The 23376-nt window shown below is 30.7% G+C and overlaps 1 protein-coding gene across 4 annotated transcripts in view; it reads right to left on the bottom strand.

Annotated features, from left to right (window-relative positions):
• The window catches only part of LOC132935509 (transcription factor SOX-5-like), a 40276-nt gene extending 21259 nt beyond the window's left edge, over positions 1 to 19017 (bottom strand). The window contains exons 1-2 of one of the 4 annotated variants that reach the window (XM_061002085.1): positions 18754 to 19017; positions 18568 to 18674 (exon numbers count right to left, since the gene is read on the bottom strand). The gene's annotated coding sequence lies outside the window, so the exon portion shown is untranslated. Of the gene's footprint in view, positions 1 to 7089; positions 7222 to 9247; positions 9277 to 18567 lie in introns of those variants that run through there. The other 3 variants (XM_061002083.1, XM_061002087.1, XM_061002086.1) reach the window with 3 other exon arrangements.
• Between the last annotated feature and the right edge of the window lie 4359 nt (positions 19018 to 23376).

The raw sequence follows: 23376 nt of genomic DNA, 5'->3' as shown, positions 1-23376 counted from the left end.
TATTAACTTTCAAAACAAAAATGTACTTATATTACAAATAAGGTACACTTCGAAATAACTATGAAAATTTAAAAACCATTCACCTATAGGTACTGTACATAATATATACCAAACGTATAATGAATTTGTTCAATTCCCACTAGACACCATAAAAATGTCGTCAGCAGATACATTTTAAAATTACGTTACATATAGGTACATTAGGTGATTAATTTATAAATCAGTCATATATACACACATATATAAGCATAATAATATTGTAACGTTCCTATTGTTATATTATATATTAATATCGTTTGACGTTTCTCTTTACTCTAAAATTGTTCACCCTAACACCATATAAAAAATTAATCGCCTTAATCCATTTATCTAAAATCTTTCTTTCAATAATACTAATCCCGATGATACTTCTTCCCGTCACCCAAAACAAATTCGAGCGCGTGATATTCTAAAGTTTAGGACCTAAACAATTAGATTAAAAACATTAAGTCGATCAAGTTGAAGTAAATATATGCGCTATACATTAGTACATTACTATATAATTACATCTATCAGGTAGTTTGTATTCATGCGTATAATATATTAACAACAACCTCTAATTTACTTAAATAATATATAACTTTCAATATTTTTTTTCTTATTTTTTCAATTTGTAAATAATCTTCATATTTTTTAGTAAAAATCAAAATGTTAACTTTCATTCTATATTATACACGTTTATATTTAATTATAATAAATTATACCCATAATTATATACTATACGTATCTATGTATATACGCACACGCCACACATTATCTCTTATTCTCTTTATATATTATATAGGTTTACAAATTGGTCTTTGTAGATCAAAAATAAAATGTTAATATGCTATTTAAAATTCCAACGTTATAGGTATGAAGTATGTATACATAATCAAATATCTCGTAAATATAATATATTTCATTATCAGAGACTAATATAATCCACATACACTGCTGCACAAACCACGATGCGGACGTCACTTATATATCCCTTCGGCACGTGCTACATTTTTTTTAGTAAGCTTTTAAACCTCGTCTGCAGAGTTAGTACAAATGGATTGCGTTTGATTATTTATCATGCCGTTAATCGTGATTCGTGAACGCAAAACATAAATTATAATAATATAATACAATATTAATATAATCTAATTGTTTTATAACACGGTACACTTAGGGCCAGTTTGCGGTTTATCGCTCCACTCAAAATCCAAAAATGATAATAATATTTTTTGTATCAGATCAATACCGTAATAAATTCATAAACTATAATGTTGTACGAGCTTGTAAATATTTTATAAAAACTATTATATGCGATTTAATTCGCTTACACATTGTATACAATCACATGGTATACAATTCAAAGAGTAACTTTCCACGCATCCATCATTCTTTATATATATATACTTAATATCATAGCTTTAATTTGTATATGAATATTTAAATATATAGATCGCAAACAAGACATTTCAGAATACAAACGTGTGGGATGCACAAAACAAATTTTTAAAATGTGAACGAGGTAGCGATGACAGCATGACACAATGATATTTTGTAAATACAATACTCCGGATGATGCAGATAATAGGAATACAATAAAGGGTAATGTACCGCGTTTATTAACAACAATAGCAGCAGTCTACACGTCTATTAGAATATATTTTTTACGTTAACTTAATCAGAAAAGTTCGGTTCACTTCAGTTTCTATGCGATCACAAACCCAAAAGAATTCGAATGGACACAACTTAAAAACATTTAGCTTATTAATTATTTTAATAATATGTAGTATATTCTTATATCCTTATCCTTATTGAAGACTCTTTAGCCAATTGTCTTAATAAAAATGTTTCGAATATGCTAACTTTAACTAATCAACTGAATTTTCAATCTAGTTTAAGCTAATAGGTACGACGTGATTAGAAAATAATATAATATATAAATAAACCAAACAATAAATTGTTTTAGAGTTATAGAATTATGTCCAATTATTTAAATTATGTATTATAATTATATGTAAGACTACGTTAAAGCATCTAACTATATGTAGTATGGCAGTATGCAACCTGAAGCTGCACTAAATGCATCATGACGTCAAGATGTAGCTTATCAATTAGTGTTTAAGACTCTACTCGTCACCCAATTGACTTTATAGTGAATACAATGTATAATAAACGTTTCTTTAAACGTTTTATAACACCACAAATCAGACATTGGAAGGAAATCTGAAACGAGTTACACGTGTTGTTGATCGGTTGGTATTATGTACGGAAAAATGAAAATAGAATGAATAAAAAAAGGGAGTAAAATGACGCGTATAGGGTGTCGAGAGGGTGACGAAATACTTAGTAGACCCTCCTAATAATCACATTCACGGGCCCTCCAAGACTCTTAAATAAAGTGTCTGCCTACTCGCATCTGTATATTTTCATTGCATGCATTGTAGTTGTATTTTTAGTCTGATTTCTGACACTTAAATATTGTTATTCAAAACAGTCGCAATCTATTGTGACACTTAAATAATCACACGGATAAGAGTGTTATAATTACAACTATGAATAGGTGCTGTAATATTCCGATCGATGGTTAACAATTATTACGTTCAGGTGAATTGACGATGTTAGTTTTGGGAATAATATAATCAAAAACCCTCCGAGTATTTAAATATAAATTAATAAAGTACAACATGCTACACATGTACGGATGGCTACGAAAAAAAAGAATTTTAAACAATACATATTTAATTTCACTTAAAAAAATCAAATTTTACGGTGGACAATAAATTGTTTGTTATATAGATACTATTATATTATATAAATATATTAAAGCTGATCCGTCATTGAATTACGCCAGCTAAAAATGCAATATTCAATCATTAACACATATTACAATGCAAGGAAATTTTATTTTATCGAAAAATTCTGCTTATACAAATGTAAATAAATTCTCGGTAAAAAATAATTATAAACATTTATTTGGACATATTTCAAAGCACGCGATAATCGTAAACTGTCAGTCAGTCGCATCGGCGTAGAAATATATGGAACTAATAATACACAATGTAAAGATAACAAGACAGTTTGAAATCGTACGAAGATGACAACATAATAATACATAAGAACGTTTGATGCGAGTGTGATCAATCACATGAGAGCTAGAGCACCCATCAACTATTATCCTGTTTATGTCGTCCGAATCCCGAAAGGGGTATACGTCAGATTTTCAAAAAACAATCATCCAAACAAAATATTTAATTTTTTTGGCAAGACCAGATAATCCAAAAATGGTCAAGATTTAGTTAGGTCTGAGTAAAATCGGTTCATCGTTTTTTTTCGCTCGTCTATATATAATATATTGGGATTCACTTCACGCTTCGTGTGTACCGACGACCTCATGCGTGTGTGCACTACAAGGTGCATTAGCTACTCGAATGTGAGAATTAATCCACCCAAGCAGGTTCTGTGTGAAAAAAATGTTTTAGTCTGCAGTACACTCAAGTTTAGAATTCTATAGCATTTACTGTATAGTAGATATATATTCCATATCCACAAGACTAAAAAATAAGATAAATCAAAATTAATATTATATATATTATTGTAGAATAACAAAAAAAAGTGAATGTAGTGTCCAATCCCTTCCACAACATCAAACCACGTTTGCGTAAGTATACTCGCGAACATGAGCCGTTTTGGCGTTTTCGGCATGTGTTGTACCATGTGCAATACATGGACATTGGATATATTACATAGTATTATGTAATATATATATAAAATATATACGTATAGGTTGTTGGTTGCAGACTGTATAGCAGTACACGGGCCCCGTCGCAAATCCAATATAAAACCGACACAATGAAAACAGAAAAAAAAGAGCCGACTACGACGAGTGCTGCTGGAAGCAGTGTTTTCGGCCGATACTGTGTACATAACAGTATATATTATTATTATTATGTGCGCGTGTAGGCGGCGGGTTAATAGTCGCGCGCGTAAAGGGGACTTTTTCACACAAAAGGGGTTAAATCTGATGGCCGGCCAAATTGATACCGAAATCCTCTTCATTGTTTCTTTCATCAAGTCTCTATTCATGCGGCACGTGCGTGCGTGTGCGTGCCGGCGGCTCATCTGTGTACACACACACACACCCACACCCACATCACCCCTACCACCCTCTCCAAAAACAAGCTGATTCGTGTGCGTGAGTGTCGTCACGGATGCGAGGACATTGCTCGAGTGTGTATGTGTGTGTGTGGAGAGAACTTTTAACCCGACTTTAAGCGACCGACAAACCGCGATCGGCGACGACGCGTTTTATCCGGAAGATCGTTTTGCGGGGACGTTCTCTTCAAGTATATCTATTACTCTAATATACAGTCATCAAATGACGGCCCGTGGACTAATATATTATCTGACACAGTGACACAAAGACAAGAAATTAATTTTTTTTAATTATTATTTTTGGTGATGAATTAAATGAAATTATCATTAATTTAAATAAAATTTATTGATTTTTGCCTTTACTTTATTTGGATTAACGTGAATACTAAAATTATCAGTGGCGGTGTACGATGTACAATGTAAAAAAATGGTCTTGCGTAAATATTCCCATTTTATCATAAATTATTTTGAAAAGTACTAGTCATTTTCTCATTTAACCCTCCACCCAGCGCACAAACACAAATTATGCCCAATTTTTTACAAAACCCTAAACATTTGAGATTAAAGTATTTTTTCTGGTTTAAAAATCACAAATCATTGTAAAACATCCATTGGTCTGCACAAAATCTAAAATTGACTTTGTAATAACGCGACGTCAACCGCAAAGGTACTCTGCCAATACACGTTGTTTATGTTTGGCAAAATAAATAGTATCAGTACTGTCTATTGACATTGCTCATAATATTATAGTATTGAGTAATAATATAGAAGTATATTATAGGTATACTTCATATTTAATGATAAATTACATGTAATATTTTATAGAATTCTAATAATGAAAAAGAATCTTGTGTTGTGATCGACGACTGTCGTAGTTTTGAAAAAAACAAAAAACACATCAACAATATTAAGTTTTTTTATTTTTGGGGGCGATCAATAAGTTATCTCAACAAAAAAATACTCACATAAATTATTTTGATCGCTGAGTAGATATTTCATTTTTCTTGTAACTAAATGCGCCACAGTATAGCTAACCTAAATATTTAGTAAAGAATATTTTGTATGCGCGACAATATTAAAATTGAAAATTATGATTTATAAAAACATTATAGTAAAATATGGTGTCGTGTAGGAATTATTGTCGCGACTCGCGGCTGATTAGGACGACGATGACGCGCGAGCACGAGGAATCGCCGCCGCAGCGTTGCTTTCTTTTCATCAAATTCAAGTGTCCGTTTAATTGAATTGTCACCGAGCTGTGTATCTCGTCGTCGTCTGTGGTGTCGTCGACATAAGCACAATAAAGGCGCGTAAAACCCACCGCCGCTGGACGACAATAATAATATTGTACAAACAATTACTATAATATAACAAGTAACAACTACTACAAGTGTTTGGTGGTCGTGTTTTTACCGCGTGCCGTGTATAGTTGTGTTTGCGGCGGCGACTCGATCGCGCCCTGTAAATAACAATGGTATAATAATACAAAACTGCGATGAGCGGCTCAGTCCGCCTTTATCGACTGCCACTGCTGGCACATCACAAAACCACGGTTGTAATGTCGTACTATCGTGAAGCGAACATTGAAAGTCCAGTATCCGAATGATTATGTAGATATATTGTTGCTTACGCAGTATAATACAGACAAGTCCAAAAAGGCTTAAAGTAATGTAATAATAATATTATATTTTGATAGGCCGGGTGGAATATTTTCAATTTTGCAAGATTGATGTCCAATTCAATAGAATATTCAGATTTACGTGAAAACATCTGCCTATGTATTTGTATCATCGCGTCTCTATATGGGTACAAAAAGCCTAAAAAAAGTATCTAATTAAGAATATACCAGGCGTGGACTAGTCGACAGCATCTCCACCACATCAATTAATAAGTTTATTTACGATAAGAAATTGAGAATATAATGCAATACAGTATCTCAAAGTATATTTTTCATCGTATATATACCCTCCTGTACTATAATATTATAATGTATCATATATACTTAACAACCTAGACTATAAGACTTATTAGGTTAAACATTAAATAATTCCAACTATTCGAAAAATACAAAAGAAATGAGCTGTTTGAATTTTAAATTATTAATATAAATTTTTTAAACCTTATCTCATGATTTTTAGGAAACGTAGAAACAAGTTTTTTTCAAATTTTCTTTGGTTGAAGTAAGCCTATGTATAGGTATACCGCGGGGTATACGCAGAAAATAATTGTCGAACAATATTAATTAGAAAAAAGTATCAGACAAGATAATAATCACACTGTGTGGTTTTTCTTCCAGTGAATGTAGTAAATGAGTTCCATCAAACTCTTATCTCTCGCTTCCTATATCTCTCATACATACACCGTCAACGCGCGAAACCATTATTTATATAAATATTATATAATTGTAAGTTGTACTGTTGTAGCTGTAGTAATTAGTAAGTAAATGTAAAGAAGATTTGTAAAATAAAAATACAGCCTTAGTAAAATAGTTTACTTCATCAACAAAATTAAAGCATCCAGAAAGCTACCGCCAAAAGTTGTCACTGCGAGCCATTCTTTAAATTTCTTACTAGATTATGCATAACCCTATATATAGTAGGAAATCAATTATGTGAGAGAGGCTAACATTTTTACAATGAATACCTAAGTACAAAAAAGTCGTTTGGTCAAAAGTCTTGTTTCGATCGAAAATCAATTGTTATATGTAATTTCATAACAGTTGATATTGCAAAAAAATGTTATACTTAATACTTACATCACTTTCAATTATAAAAATTACCAACATAACAGCTAGTAAAGAAACCAAACGTTGTCAGACTTTTTGGTCTAAATTGCATAAATTACACACTGCCTTTAATCTCCATGATAACAATATAATAATCGTGTGGCATTGAATGCGTATAGATAATATATACTTACGCGATACACACTGTGTTCGATGTTTTTCGTAATAGGTCATCGTGTCTGCAGACGCGCCCTATTTAGTATTGAGCATATTGTTGTTGTACGACACAGAACTCAAACCGAAATGACAAATGTGAAGAGCGAAACCACTGGTGCTTGTAAACTATAATAATATAGTATTGTACGATGGACGGTCGCGCGGAAATGGCAGCGGCGAACGTTTGGACCGACACAACGCACTCGACGTCGCCCTCGGCGATCCCCCTGTATATTATATGCGGGCAATATACACAACACCATGTCTATATAAAGTATAATTCGACGGTAGAAAGGCCAAGTGATGTAACCCATGTAACCAATGCAATTTTTCAGGAGAGACCAAAATATGTTAATTGTTTTGTTAAAAATGAATTAAGGTGTTGCATTTTATTGTTAAGATAAAAAAAAATTATTTGAAAGTTACATTACGTGTTTATCATTTTAGAAGTTAAAATCTCTATATTTTGACGGTGTGGTTTAGACCTATAGAGCAAATTTTAGATTCTGAGCGGAGCGATGAATGTATTGATTTTACAATGATGTGTTTTTTATTTTTGTGTCTGTCATCACGGTTCGGGGCAGTAAAACTGCTCCGATTTTCTTCAACAGTATCTTGTTCGATGGGAAAGTAAATCTAATTGGTGCATTCGGGAGGTCAAATTTTCAAATTTTCAATAGTTTTAAAAAGCGACAGGAAAAACAATATAAAAATTAAGGAAAAACAGGAATTTTTACGCAAAATTGGTTTTTGACATATTCGAATTTTGGTTTTTGGTGTAACTTTAAAACAAATGAACGTATATACATGCATTTTTTACTGGTTGTTTATATTTGCATTTTCTATACACGATAAATTGGATAGCGGTATTAAATTTAAAATCGAAACCACAGAAAATTGAAAACCGGTATTAAATTCAAAACCAAAATCTGAAAAATTGGAAATCGTTATTTTTTTTTTTAATTGACGTGTTTTTAAATACGTTAATTCTATTAATACGCATAATTAATACTCATAGTAAAATTGAGATCATGATTAAACTGTTGAATCATATATCATAAAACATCAACCATTCAAAACCAAGCATAATAATTTTTTTTCCCAAGCGTCAAAAATCTTAGTTCCGAGAACATGTATATACAGAAACACACTCTCAAAAAAAATAGCATATGTAAAACCATAACATTCATCGCTTCTCTTAGAATGTAAAACTGAAAACACTGAATAGAAACATATTATTATTAAACTAAAGGCACCCGTGGTTGTACACTTGTACATAATATTCTGTCAATAATAATTATGATTGTAAAATTATATTAATAAGACAGAAAACACAATGACATTGTAATATCATGCTTCGATGGAGACGAAACAGTGATTATTATTTATTACCTACTTAGCTAAGATATAAATAAAATACGTTACAAAAAATATCTATACATATAACACATAGTATTGTACGAATTGTCCAAGACTATGTTTTATATATTAGAACATTTCATGACAAAACATAGGTATATGATATATATATATAAATATATATTATAATTAATAACATACAACATAATATATACTCCTAAACATAATAATATATAGGTAGGTAACAGTAAATAATTGTTTTTTTCATATTATAATATTATTCTTCATTTTTAGTTAGACAATGTAACATCATATTGTAATCGTATTTATGTTATATTATGTATAGAAATCTGAATAAAACGAAATCAGAACAATAAAATAGGTATTCTCTAAATAATTATTATGATTCAATAATGATATAGTGTACATGTTTTTAGAAGCTCGTGCTCTATAATTCCTAGCGGTAAGTAAAACTCTAAAAAATATATAAATATAACAAAACAAATTCTAAACAAATATGGATTGTAGTTATTATTGTTAATGAAATTATTATGTACACATGTAACACATACATGTATACACATATATTATAATAAATTATAGCCAATACAATTAACTGAATATTAAAAAAATATAAAACAAACATTTTGAGAAATTATCAATTCAAATTGAAAATATATTAGTACACGATAAAGAATTTATTTGTACAGAAAATATAAGCATTAATGTGAATAAAAATTAAATAAATAGGTATGAAGGTTGTAGGTAAGTACTTACTTGGTAATTGAGGTACCATTGTAAAAACTGCATTTTCATCTTCTGCATTGACCTTACAGACTTTCGGGTGCATAGCTGGTTCCAATTCAAGTAATTTATCATTGCCCAAAAAATTTTTTTGCAAACATGTCAATATATTATACCTATTATTTTTTATAATAGTATATAAATAATCTGCACTAATTGGTTTGAAATTCGTATTTCTGGAAAATAATTTTATATATTTGTAATACTTTTATATAATTTAAAACTAAATAAATTAACTAGATATTATAATTACATATTTAATTAACTTACCTGTTAAGTTCTTTCGATGCTAGTTTATAAAGATCAGATGACCATGCAGGAACTGAACCATTTGGGTTCAAAAAATTAATTTTTATTAATAATTCAATTATTTCATTTATACGCTGTTTAATAGACATGTTTAAGCAACGAAAGAAATAATTGAAATGAAAGAAATTAATAATAAAACAAAAATAACATGAGACAATCACCATCTACAATCATAAATCCGTGTTAATACGCTAAATTTAGAATACGTCAATACGATAATGCTAAATAAACACCAGTCTGTATAAATAACGCAATGACTGAATATCCAACAATTGCCATCCTGAGCACGCTATACCCATGCATTTGTTGTCTCCGTCTTACAAACGAAGGATATAGCAAATGTTTTTAACTAATTCTAATAACGTGCTGTTAGTTTAGATATTAGAAATATTATCTGTGCTCAAACATGGCTTTTATTTAAGATATTAATTTTAAAAGGGAGGTATGATCATTTTGAATTTGTGATATTTTACATACTCATATCTTGCATGAACACTAAAATATCGAACAAATCACCAACTAAGGCACAGGATAATATTCTTATCTAAAAGTTTAATAAAAATTATTAGAAAATTTGTGCTTAGCAGTTCCGACGTTGACTAGTTGATAATCCTTATTAACACTTATATCCCGGATTTATAGCTCTCGCCTCACATATCATAGACCGTCTTTTAGCGATATGCTCTATTCACGAACCATGCAGGTGACCCATCAGCCATCCATACGAAAGCAACCACAGTGGCCGTTACCCACGTACTGTGGCAAGCCACACGATCATCAGTTACGCTTCCAACGAATTAAATAACGATAACATAAGCCTATACTAAGCCGACACCGCGGGACCGAAACAATCCTAACAGCACGGGTGTAAAAGGAATAATGTAGTGCAAGAAGAAAATGGTGATTTAAAAATTTAGGAAAGTTGTTGGAAGGAATTTTCTGGTTCTATGATGTGTTAACAAGATTGTTGGACCACTTTTTGAAGTTGTTGGACACTAGATTTCAATATAAAGATGGTCAAAAACTTTTATTATGAATATTAGGTGAAAAAACGAAAAATGTAGTGCTAGAAGGAAATGGTGATTTAAAAACTTAGGAAAGTTGTTGGAGTAATTTTTCTTCTTGTATGATGTGTTAACAAGTTTGTTAGACCACTTTTTAAAACTGTTGGACACCAAAACTTAAGGATACAAAAAAAAAATTTTCAATATGAATAATAAGTGTAAAATGAAAATTGTAGTGCTAGAAGGAAATGGTGATTTAAAACTTAGAAAAGTTGTTGGAAGGAATTTTCTGGTTCTATGATGTGTAAACAAGTTTGTTGGACCACTTTTCAAAGTTGTTGGACACTAGATTACAATATAACGATGGTTAAAAATTTTTATTATGAATATTAGGTGAAAAAACGAAAAATGTAGTGCTAGAAGAAAATGGTGATTTAAAAACTTAGAAAAGTTGTTGGAGTAATTTTTCTTCTTGTACGATGTGTTAACAAGTTTGTTGGACCACTTTTAAAGTTGTTGGACACTAGAATTCAATATAACAATAGTTAAAAATTTTTAATTGAGATATCATTTTTTTATGAACCAAACATAATTACTTAACACCGTTTAAATTCAGAATATTTTTTTAGTCGATGTCAAACAAAAGTCCAACAATGTCTGAAAACTGTATAAGTATATTTTTGGATCGGTTTTCAGCGTTTTTTTTTTTCATATGTAGTGCTGGTCATGTAGTTGGCACTACAAACTTTGAAATTTCATAACTTTGAATGTAGCTTCCAACAAATTCCAACAATTGTCCAACAACGTCCAACAAGTCCGAGTAGAGTTTGTTGGAATGGTTTTAGATTATTGTGCCAACTTTGTAGTGCCAGTTTCACGTAGGTGTTCAATGCGGCCTATAGAATATTACCCTCTATCAATTTAAAATAAATATATTATCAAATTCGGCTGATTCTACAGATCAAGATCTTTATTTCCGTAGTGCATATTTTTGTGGACAACATTACATTGGCATCGAGCGTCTTAATAACATAGGTACCCAATATAATATCGAGGGTAATATTATGTAATATCTTACCTCGTATTTTACTTATATAATTAAATAATAGAATTACGTCTAACAAAAAATTATATGAATGCATATTTTGTGCTTTAGTATTATAAATATTATATTAATAAGAGGATATTTTTCATAGAGCATAATATCAGCATCATATTTTAAACTTTTAAGAATCTTTAAGACATTTTCTTGTTATATTACTTAAATTATTTAGCCGTCGATATATTAATAGTTGCTGCGTTTAGTCTATGGACTAGATAAAATGATAATCGACTATTGTCCAATCAATCATATTCTAGTATTCTACGGACTACGTCAGCAAAATAATTTATTTGAAGAAGAAAAGTGTCGACGAAAAATCAGATGTACGCGAGGATGTACGTAATAGAAGTCGTCTATATAGTAGAATAATATTTAATATACGATTTACAATATACCGTCATGTACAACAGTCGTGTCATTGACAATCGCCACATAGCTGTAGAGCATTGTACAGTCGAAACAAATATTTTCCCTGCACAACGTGGGCGGCGGAAGGGAATCAAAATGGGGAGGACGCGGATGGGATATTATAATATATGATTGAGTTAAATGCGGTGCAAACGGCGCGGGCGTCCCCAAGAACCCTTTTAAGTTTTAACATATAGTATTTTAGAATATCGACAATAATTTATTAGCGTCGTTTATGTGGTTGACTGTAGTACTATATAACATTTTAAGGCACCTTATTGTTAAAAATTATTATATACAGAGTGTTTCAACAGTTTATTTCTCCGACCTGTCTAATACCTAGGATAGGTATACTCCCAGTGGCAGCCCGTGGCTAATAACACACATAAAAAGAAAATGACTAATAAAGAACTCAATTTAAATTAAATCATTATATTATGTTGTCAGTCGTATAGTCGATATTCCAGACAATTCACGAATTGAGTGGCCCAGGAGTGGCTGCTACATATACTATTATGTCAGCATCCAGAAAACGCCGACAAGCCCACCACCAACGCTTGCCAGCGGTGGATCAAGGCAATATAGCAGGCGTGGAGAGGCTCTTCGGAAGACCCCTCAGAAGCCCGGACCGTCTGGACTTGCTGAGTGGACCTAGGTAGGAAGACCTACCGCCCGACCACTACCCCGCAAGAGCTGTTGTTCAGTACCGGGCTAAATCACTGTTGGTCGAATTCTACACTATGGTTGAAGCCGTCATGAGTGAGAATTAAGGCCTGGAGAGGGAAAAATAGATGGTGCAGCGTCATCCAGGGAGTTGAACGGGGTTTCTTTTTTTTTACTTTATTACTGCAATATCATATATATATTTATGTCGCATCCATATCGCGTTATTGTATACATTTCACGAAATGGAACCACGGTTTTTCCGCTTCACGTAATTACACAATATAGATTATATTTCGTGAAATTGATACCTAAACCGTCATCAACGGAACTTGTTCCGTCATTTGGATGTCCATATGTATATAGCAAAAATTAAAAAACTTTCATTTTAGATTCTCATTGGAGCGAAAAATGTATTGATTTACAATGATGTGTTTTTTTCTTTTAGATTTAAAGATTTTTTTTAGATTAGTGTTAAAATTGAATTTAATGATATACCATATGATGGTACCTAATATTTACACAGAGTCTTAGGTTAAATGGATCGCCCTGTATATAAATAAATTACACAACTATCAATTTTCAGGGGGGGGGGGGGTGGCCTAAGGATAAAAATGTTTATCGTGTATAGAAAATGCTATTATAAACATTAAGTGAGTTATTATTTAGAGTTACACCAAAAATCAAAATCGATTTTGTCGATTTGGTCCAAAACCAATTTTGCGTACAGATTGAGTTTTTCCTTAATTTTTGTTTTGTTTATCCTAGCACTTTTTAAAACTATTGAGAAACCTCCCGAAGCACCAACTAGATTCACTTTCCTATTGAACAAGATACTGTTGAAGAAAATCGAAGCAGTGTTACGGCCCCAAAAATGTTTTTTTTAAACACGTAATTGTAAAACAATACATTCATCCGCTCAGAATCTAAAATTTAATTTTTTTAATTTTTTTTATATGGACATTTAAATGACGGAACAAGTTCCGTTGATGACGGTTTAGGTATCCATTTCATGAAATATAATCCATGGTGTGTGATTGGTAATTACGTGAAGTGGATGAGGAACCGCGGTTCCATTTGGTGAAATGGATACAAACGTTGTACATTTCGAGAAACATACAATAACGCGATATGGATGAGACATAATATTATATATTGTATTTCAGATGTAAGCACTGACCACCACGACGCATTGTATTGATGATTTTGTATACATTTCTTTTATTATTCAATACATTTACTGTACAGTAAACTATGCATCCGGGCAGAAACTAAAATTGTGTATAGTACGAAATTTCTAAGTGTAGAATACGAAATTAATAAGTGTGTAACGGCCTGTAATATCTAGTAACTTTTCTTACAGTGTTTTCTTCATTACTTGAAAAATTATTTGATGTTACATTGGGAAAAAGATAGATAAGAATTTTAAATATTAATAATAATAATTATTATTATTATTATTAGGAGTCGTTTTTCACAAGTTTTACTTATAGATACAATATTTAAGAGATTATAAAATTAAAATAAAAAGGTGGGCAAGTGGGTGTCACCCTAAGGTACAGTAGGTTACAAGTGGATCACTGTAACGGATTGTGAATTCAATGATATAATATCATTGAGTAAGAAAAACGATTATGAGCAAAGACGGTCAGACAGCCTATGATATTATTAAGTATATTAATAGTATACTACCTAGGTATAAGTACAGGTATAGTCCTACGCCTACCTATTCTTATAAAAGAACCAAACATAATATTTCATATATATCTTGATATAGGTAAAACAAAATAATATTATCGTTAATGTTTGAAAATGATTTATTATATATTTATTTTTTTAATGATAAGTACCTATATATAAACTTAGGGTATATTTGTAATTAAATATTAATAATGTGGTAATAACACTAATTAGTAAAAATATTTGATCAATCAATTTCATGTGATTGTGAGTAAGGATGTAGTCTGGGGATCATTTTTCCTAGGGTCGGGGATTTTTATTCTGTAATTCACTGTATCTATATTATAGTTCAGTGCATATATTGTAAAATTATAATTTAATTTAATTAATTAAATATAATCTTACCAATAAATTACTGACATAAATCGTTTTATCGTGATGTAGTCTGCAGTACTCCGTAGATAAAGAAAAATAGAAATTGATGAATACTCTTTACTTATGTGTAAAGAACAAATACATTTTTTTTTTTTTTGGGGGGGGGGGGGGCAAAGCCGCTCAAGATAACTCCGAGTTTAATATAAAGTATGTAGTACGAACAAAATTATATTTTAGCCTCTGAATGAATCTGGGAAGTAACATTATCGTGGTTCCCACCCCAGTTGTAATACCATATGGAAAGAAATAGGTACTTATATAGAGATTATCCCAGAGATTACCGTCACGACGGTGGGCAGAAGTCCACTCTGCTCAGATCATAGATAATAAAAACATGGATAGGACATAACGTTCCAATTGAGTGACAAGTATGGACTATCAATAATCGTTGGTATACCGAAGTCCGTAGCTGGAACAATTTTTTTTTTTTTTTGGGTGGGGAGGGGGTTAATTTAAATAATATTTTTATTTTAGATAATTAAAAAAAATACTAACACTTATTTTAAACAGAAAAACTGACATATATTAATACATCATAATTATTTTAGAATATTTTAACAATATTTGTACTGGTGTACTTATTTAATGTGTTTGATAAAATCATTATTAATGCTATTTCTGTGTGTGTACTGACAATACCATAGAATTTTTTGAGATTAAATGGCAATACGGGCGATCATTTTTTGTTCGATAATATATTAAGTACTTTATAGACGTTTCGCGTCCGTCAACAAAAAGTCTTTAACAGTGTATTAACTTATCTATGTATAATATTATATAGAAAACACCGTCAGAATTTTTATTAGTTCGATTATAATAAAATGTTTAACAATATAATCAATAATCAAACATAATATAGTTATCATATTATTACGTAAATTATTATAAGTAAGTTACATAAATTTAATTTATTAACTATAAAATATTTCAGGGGGGTTCGAACCCCCAAAACCCCACTCATATACGGCCTTGGGTATACCTATACAATCATATTATACAAAAATGTAAACAAACGACCTCAATTTGTTATCACTCGATCACTTCACGATCGCAAAAATATAGTGGTCTCAATAATATGTGATGTCCCATCAATGTTTTTATTAGGTAATAATTATGGATCGGCCCGATCAACAACTATACGTGTAAACTGTAGGTACTAGGTACTATTAATAATTTGTTATACAATATTATTCGCACTAGCCGGCACGGGTCTAGCTGACTTAAACGGTGATACGGCACACAAACGAATATTGTTCCAGTTCTAATTTTTTTCAATCTTTTCGTCGTCCTCGTAATAATACACATTACACAACAAACATTATTTTATCATTATTATTCTTTATAATTTATAGTTATAAACTTATAACTTACAAGTGTATGATGCCGGGGTAAAATATTAATTGTACCCCAATTACAACTGTGAATCCAGAATCACACCAGCCGTCAATGTAATACTTCCTACCCTAACTTACACGACTATTTGATATTTGTGAATACAAAAATACTTTTGTAAAATGTTTTATTGGATTTTATGTTTTATTATGTTTTAGGTATTTCAATGATATTAAGATTCCATAGTAATTAATGTAGGTAATAGAAATTTAAAATTTTACATGAAAACCATTTTAAAAACATTTTAATTTTTTAATGTTGTATTTAAATTAACTGAAATACACTATCAATTACTAAATATACTGTACACAGACATACAGTGAGGATTTTCCAAAATCATAAACAAAATATACTTTGTGCTAGGTATTATTGCTAGGTAAGAGGTGTGGTCGTGTGGACTCTGTAAAGTATCTAGGTGTAACAATAGATTAATTTTTAAAATGGAATCTTTATATTGGTATAACTATAATAAATTAAGTACTATGTATTATTATATGGCTGGGTAATGGGTATGTTCTGTAGGTGTAACCAAACACTAAGAAAATAGTTTTCTGTAATATTTTTTAATCAGTATAAACTTATGAAATATGAATCTACAATCAGGGAGGGTACTTTTGAAAAATATTGCTAAGAACTACCTACCTACAATAAATAATTTACTCAAGATAGAGAAACCAGAGAAGAAACCATTTTGTTCAAATATCAACATACTATAATATACATATTATGGTAGGTATATTAAATTTAAAATAATGTCATTAATGAATTTATATTTGTATACCTAACTTTGAAAGCTTCCATTTAACCATGATTACCTATAGTATGTACCCGCCAATTTAATGTATTAGAGTAAAAATATAATATGTATGTACAGTTAGGAAAAACAAAATCCTGTTAATATTAGTGTAAATTGAGGTATAAATGTCTACTATATTAAATCTTGTACAAACAATTATAAAACCTATGATCTGTATAAATATTATACTAATTATAAGATACAACTTTCTGTAGGTAAGCCGTATAGGTAATCATCAAACCGTTGCCGTTGTATCAATGTATTGTACATTTTTCACATTGATTTATCTTATTAGTTTATTAGTTTTTATACTTATATATAAGTACCTATTTTATATGTATTAATTGAAGTAAAACATTTATGAGTTAATACAAATAAATATGTAAAAAATAGAAAATACTTTAATAAGGGATGTGCTCTCATCCACACGCTTAGGCTTTTGGAGACAATCAATTATACTGTATTAAAAACATGTAAAAATTAATTAATATTACTATTATCATTATTACTGTTGGCTATCTCTTTCTAACAATATTGCAATGTATAGGAGAATACACAGTTCAAAGTAATATATTAGTATGCTAGAATATGACTATACTATTCATATGGCAAGTCTTACGCTCTTACCCTAACTCTTACCACAATAAAATATTAAAATATAAACATGTAATATTCAAATTTTGTATATTATTATCAAGGATAAATTATAATGTCTTAATGAGGTCTTAAATAGGTACATGTACTAAATAGGTACCTAGTATCAGTATGGTATAAAATTATAAACTATCATTCTTACAAACATAATATAACTTATTCTTTATATTTTATAGATAAGTACCTACTAAACTTTTAATTTGTTTATTAGAATGACTACTTAAATACTAATGTATTACAATGATAAATACCTGGGTAAATTTAAAAAATAAGTAGGTAACCTACAAAATTACTTATTTTGGATTGATCTTAACAAAGCAATGTCATTAAAATGTATGGTATTGTCAGCACTATTGTCAACCCTACACTAAAATAACAATTATTGTAATTTTATAAGTAGATACTTTATAATTAGGTACCTAACTACTTTAATTTAACCTACTCATTTCAAACTAGCTTTATTTAATATTTTATTCTTACTAAAAGTTTAAGAATGATCAAAATATAATTAATACCTATTATTAAAATAATAATCTAACAATTATTATTAACAATGACAAGCAAATGCATTTTTAACCACACACTAGTACATATATAATAATATAACATAATATACTTATATACTAATACATAGGTATTACATAACACCTACATCACAACTACCCACGGGCTTCCATATTATCAGTCCCAAAAGTGTATAATCTTAAGTATAATAATCCCAACCATAAACCGGAGTACCGGACTGACTGAATTCCAGTATAGCTGATCGTCAGCACTCATCAGACAACTATCGTAGTATGTCTGTGCCATTTTTCTAAACCAAAATTTTATTTCTTAAACTACAACTTACCTCTGCTATTCGACGATGTGTGCACTATTCAGCGAGCGGCTGCCGAAATTGTTCACATACAGAGATAATCGTAGAACCCACGATACGAACGAAACAAATTAGTCTGCCTAATAAATAATAATATTAATAGTTTGATCGGCGGGCTTTGTGTTTACAAAACGACTAACGAGTACAACACTCTCGTACATTGCGGAGACGATTTCTGCACGACGGGTTTTTTTTTCAGACGTCACGCTCGTCACACGCCTTTACCTCTGTCGAGAAACAGTTGGTTAGTCTAGAAACGGGTAACAACTTTACTAAGTTCGGATATCCACGAGACTGACACTGGTCACAACCGTAGGTGTAGCGTAACCGCAGCGGTATCCGTAAAAGCACGCACGACCACCCGCACGTAACCGCGTAATAACACTAAGTACCAAGTATGAAATGACGAAAGTACGAAACTAAAATAATATTAATATATCGTAGCCGATCGGCCGATCGCGACACGAGTGATTCTATCGAGAAAAACCCAGTAAACGTTGTTGTTGTCGCGTTCACGGTGGTAAATTTATACCATCATAATATATTTTGTAATCCCGAATACGATAATAATATTATTATTATGCTGTTACTATAATAGGAGTTATCAATAGTTGTAATACTATAATAACGGTACACCTATAATTCCAAAGATATTAATAATCAACTGCAATACTATACGCTGGTAATTATTAATTGTACTACAAAAATAGTTTACTCTCTTACCCCGACGACCGACGACGGCGCACGGTCTTTTCGTGAAAATCGTTCTGCTCGGCAATAAATATATTATTATTATATCATGTAGGTACACTGTGCACGGGCGAGACCGTTTTCGACCAAAAACGTACCCTTCCCTTTTCGGCCGATTCACTTTTTGACCAAAACAAAAAATTTTGTAATATGATAATATGTAGAATAAATAATTTATATATATTTTTTGTAAAATAGAATACCCATATATAAACATTTTTTTTTTTATTACGATTATTACGATTTATTATATACGATCGGTGATCGTCGACTGTGATGGTTACTACCATAATATATAGTTATTTCAGTATAATATATTAATATGTAGTATGTACCTGCAAGACTGATCGTTATACGTATTGTAGAGAGTCACTATATCTTTCTTAATATTATATTATACACATTACTATTAGACTTAATAATTATTGACAACAATTGTATATTATTATGTTATTCTTTTTATGAAATATTATGCACAGTGTGACATATTAACACAAAACTAATGTTAATAATATAATAGGTGTTTTTATATTTTATTTTACAATACTTTATTTTACAACATTTTATGTAACTTATACTTTAAATAATTTTTAAAATTATAATTGCCACAATTTTACAAAAATTATATACCAATTATTTTATTTATTTTACATATCATATAATAAAACGTATTGTTTTGGTCGAAAAGTGAATCGGCCAAAAAGCGAAGGGTACAATTTTGGTCGAAAAGGGAATGGACCTTTTTTAAATTTGGTCGAAAAGTGAATCGGCCGAAAAGGGAAGGATACGTTTTTGGTCGAAAACAGCTATGCCCCTGTGCACACCCGGACAACCACCCGCCTCTAAGCTCTACCACCTAATTAAATGAGTGAAATAGGCGAGTACCGAGTATTGCAGCTGTCTGTCTGGCTCTAATCGAGTACCTGATGTTATGAACGTACTTCCCACCACCCACCCATCAAAAAGTTAAATATAAGACGTGGTATACGGTAACACGGACAGTACGTATAAAATATATAATACGAATAATATGTTTACAACTATACTATTATACACTTAAACAAGACGTGTAGCTGTACACCAAGATTATTACTGCAGTGGCCCGTAAAACTAAAAATATCTTCTAACATTATTTAATATTTTACATATTTCAGTATGTATGAACTAATTTAATATTATACTACTTGTGTTTTTGAAGCTGTTCTATGACAATAGATTAAAAAGCCTACTAAATTCTTAAGTCGAATAAAGGTTATAAAGTTCGTAGAATAAATGGAAATGTCTTTAGTGGCGAGCTGCGAGTGTCACTTACTCATATTATTTCGAACAACCTCAATCGTCTATGACGCGACACGCTGCACAGTTGACGCTAAACGCCAATGGCCAACCCTTATTACTACTATATTAGCACACTACTTTTGACAGAAATGTGTTCACATTTTTTACCGATGCGCCACTACCGTCATGCTTTCCTGTGTGCTCACAATTGATCAAAATTTAAAAAAATATATACCGGAAAAAAAAATCAAATAATTCAAAATGTTGCAACAAATTTGATTTAGTTACAGTTAAACCTCTCCTAACGGACTCCTCCAAATAACGGAAAAATTTTCAGCGACCGAGAATGTCCGTTGTTGAGAGGTTTTACTGGATGTTTGTATACTATTGTATTATAATTTATAGCAGTATTTAAAATGTTCACCTACATAATGTTATAAATAAAAAATTATCTAGAGCTATTAGACCGTATGTCCGTACAGGTAGGTCGTAGGTGTATTCAAATAATTATAAGCATAAACGTTGGTACCAATATTATATTTATCATATTATACGTGTTACCTATATCTTATTATTATTACCATAAATAGGTATATCGCCGCGCCGTCAAACAGTCGAGACTAATTAAAACTTATTAAAACGTGTCTCATTATTATTCACGGGATAGATGTTCCCTTTCCTGACACGTTTCAGCCAATCAGGCCCGATCCGCCGACATCCAATTAGCCGATTTACCGACTACTCGTTTCGCCGACGCGTAAACCGGTCTCCGGTAATAATGGAAAAAGTTCCAATTCGCCGACGATCATAATAATTTCACGGACGTACATCGATTCCGCCTAAATAACTTCCTCCCGGCAGGGCCTGATTTACCAATTTATGGGCCCAGTACAATTTTCAATTTTGGGCTCCAAATTGTCCATCTCTACTTTCTTCAATGTTAAAATAAAACGTATGCATATTATATTTTTAAATTAGTTCCATATTATATATAAGTAGTTGGATCATAGAATAAAATTGTATTGTTAAAAATTTGATTAATTAATATACAAGTTAATATACAAATCCAAATCTATTTTGTTTTACCAAAGTATGATAAAAAGGTACACTCAAGATTAATATTGTATGCTTGAAGTCGGCGGTACCATCTTTTGAGTGGGTCCAGTGCAAATGTCTCATTAATTATTGTCCTTGCATAAATATAGCACTGCCTCCAGGTGTAACTTTGTAAGGTCTTTCATGTAAGAAACTTATCGATTGCACCGGTCATAGACTTCGCCGAACTTTTACTAAAAAATTATGTTGAAAGGCTCAACAAATTCCATAATAATTACATATGATTATATAAAACATAAAAATGTAATCAAAAAATATGGACGTCTCACTCTTCAATATCACCGGATCGAACAACTATAGCAGTGGCGTATCGTTTCATTCAAAACTTAAGAGGAGTCAGCGCAGTATTTGTCTTCTCTCTGACCCACTCACAACTTAGCAAAGTTTACGTTCACAATAATGGATATAAATATATAATCATATTTATTTCTCAGTTTAGAGTGAAATGATCTCTTATACAATTTAAAGGTCACATTATTATTTAGGGCATCTCACAGGCGTTTTATTATATTTTTATTTTAAAGCGAGTTAAGAGTATTTTAAGATATACAAACAATTTATAATTTTAAAATACTCATAACCCGATATAATATTAAAATATAATAAAACGCCTATGAGATGTTCTAGAATCTAGAAAATAATCTTACTTTAAGATTTTATAAGAGTTCATTCACTCTAACTTTAGAAATTAATATGATTATAATAATTATTGTGAACGTATATTTTGACGTGTTGAGCGTGGACCAGAGTACTACGACTTAGGAATCCCTAACATCCCTAAAAACCCTTAAAAAATCAAACAACCGAAACCCATATAACCTGAATGATTCTGTTTTCAAAACACCCGAATAAAACATTCTGGATAACCAGAAACCCTAATAATTTTGTTTTTACAATCTTGATGTGACATACTATTTTGTATGTATTTTTAGTGGTGAGTTTGATTCTGTAGTTAGTTGTTTAATAATAATAACAATTTAACAGGAACAATTGTACAATCGACCATCGGTAAATTCAAATTATTTTCTTGGAAATAAAATCCAATAAAATCATTAATTGGTTATGATTAAACCAAATCGCCTAATACTAAATTATAAATAATACATAATATATATAATTTATTACTTTATTAATATATAAAATAAATCCAAATTTAGCCTATAGCAATATAAATTAATATAGACATGGTTTCAACAAAACTGAACAACGTATTGACAGTCGTGAACAAAATACCAAATACTAATAACTAATAAGTAATAACTAATAATACCCATAATCAATACCTAGTATTATTTGCCAACCAACTTCTCAAGCGGTATTATTATAATTTAGTAACGAATATCGGAATTTGTGGCTATACTTACCAGTTTTCCGGAAATCGAGAAATCATAGTTTATATTTTATTTTATTTCTCTGCGGCTCAACGGTTGTATGACCTACCTATTTTAAACATTTTAGCTAACTTATATCCGTCGACTTGTAGGCAAGTGGTAAATTGTATCACCCTACGTCCCTACGAAGCACCTCTCACGTAGTCAAGTTAGGATTAGGTAATTGTTTTTTTCGCATTATTTTTATTTGTTAAGTAACTAGTGTAGTGTAACTGAGTAATTGTTTTGTAATTGTCAATTTTGGTTG

The sequence above is a fragment of the Metopolophium dirhodum genome, chromosome 1 (assembly GCF_019925205.1).
Source record: "Metopolophium dirhodum isolate CAU chromosome 1, ASM1992520v1, whole genome shotgun sequence".
Classification (NCBI taxonomy): Eukaryota; Metazoa; Arthropoda; class Insecta; order Hemiptera; family Aphididae; genus Metopolophium; species Metopolophium dirhodum.
This window is presented reverse-complemented; position numbering and strand designations above follow the sequence as displayed.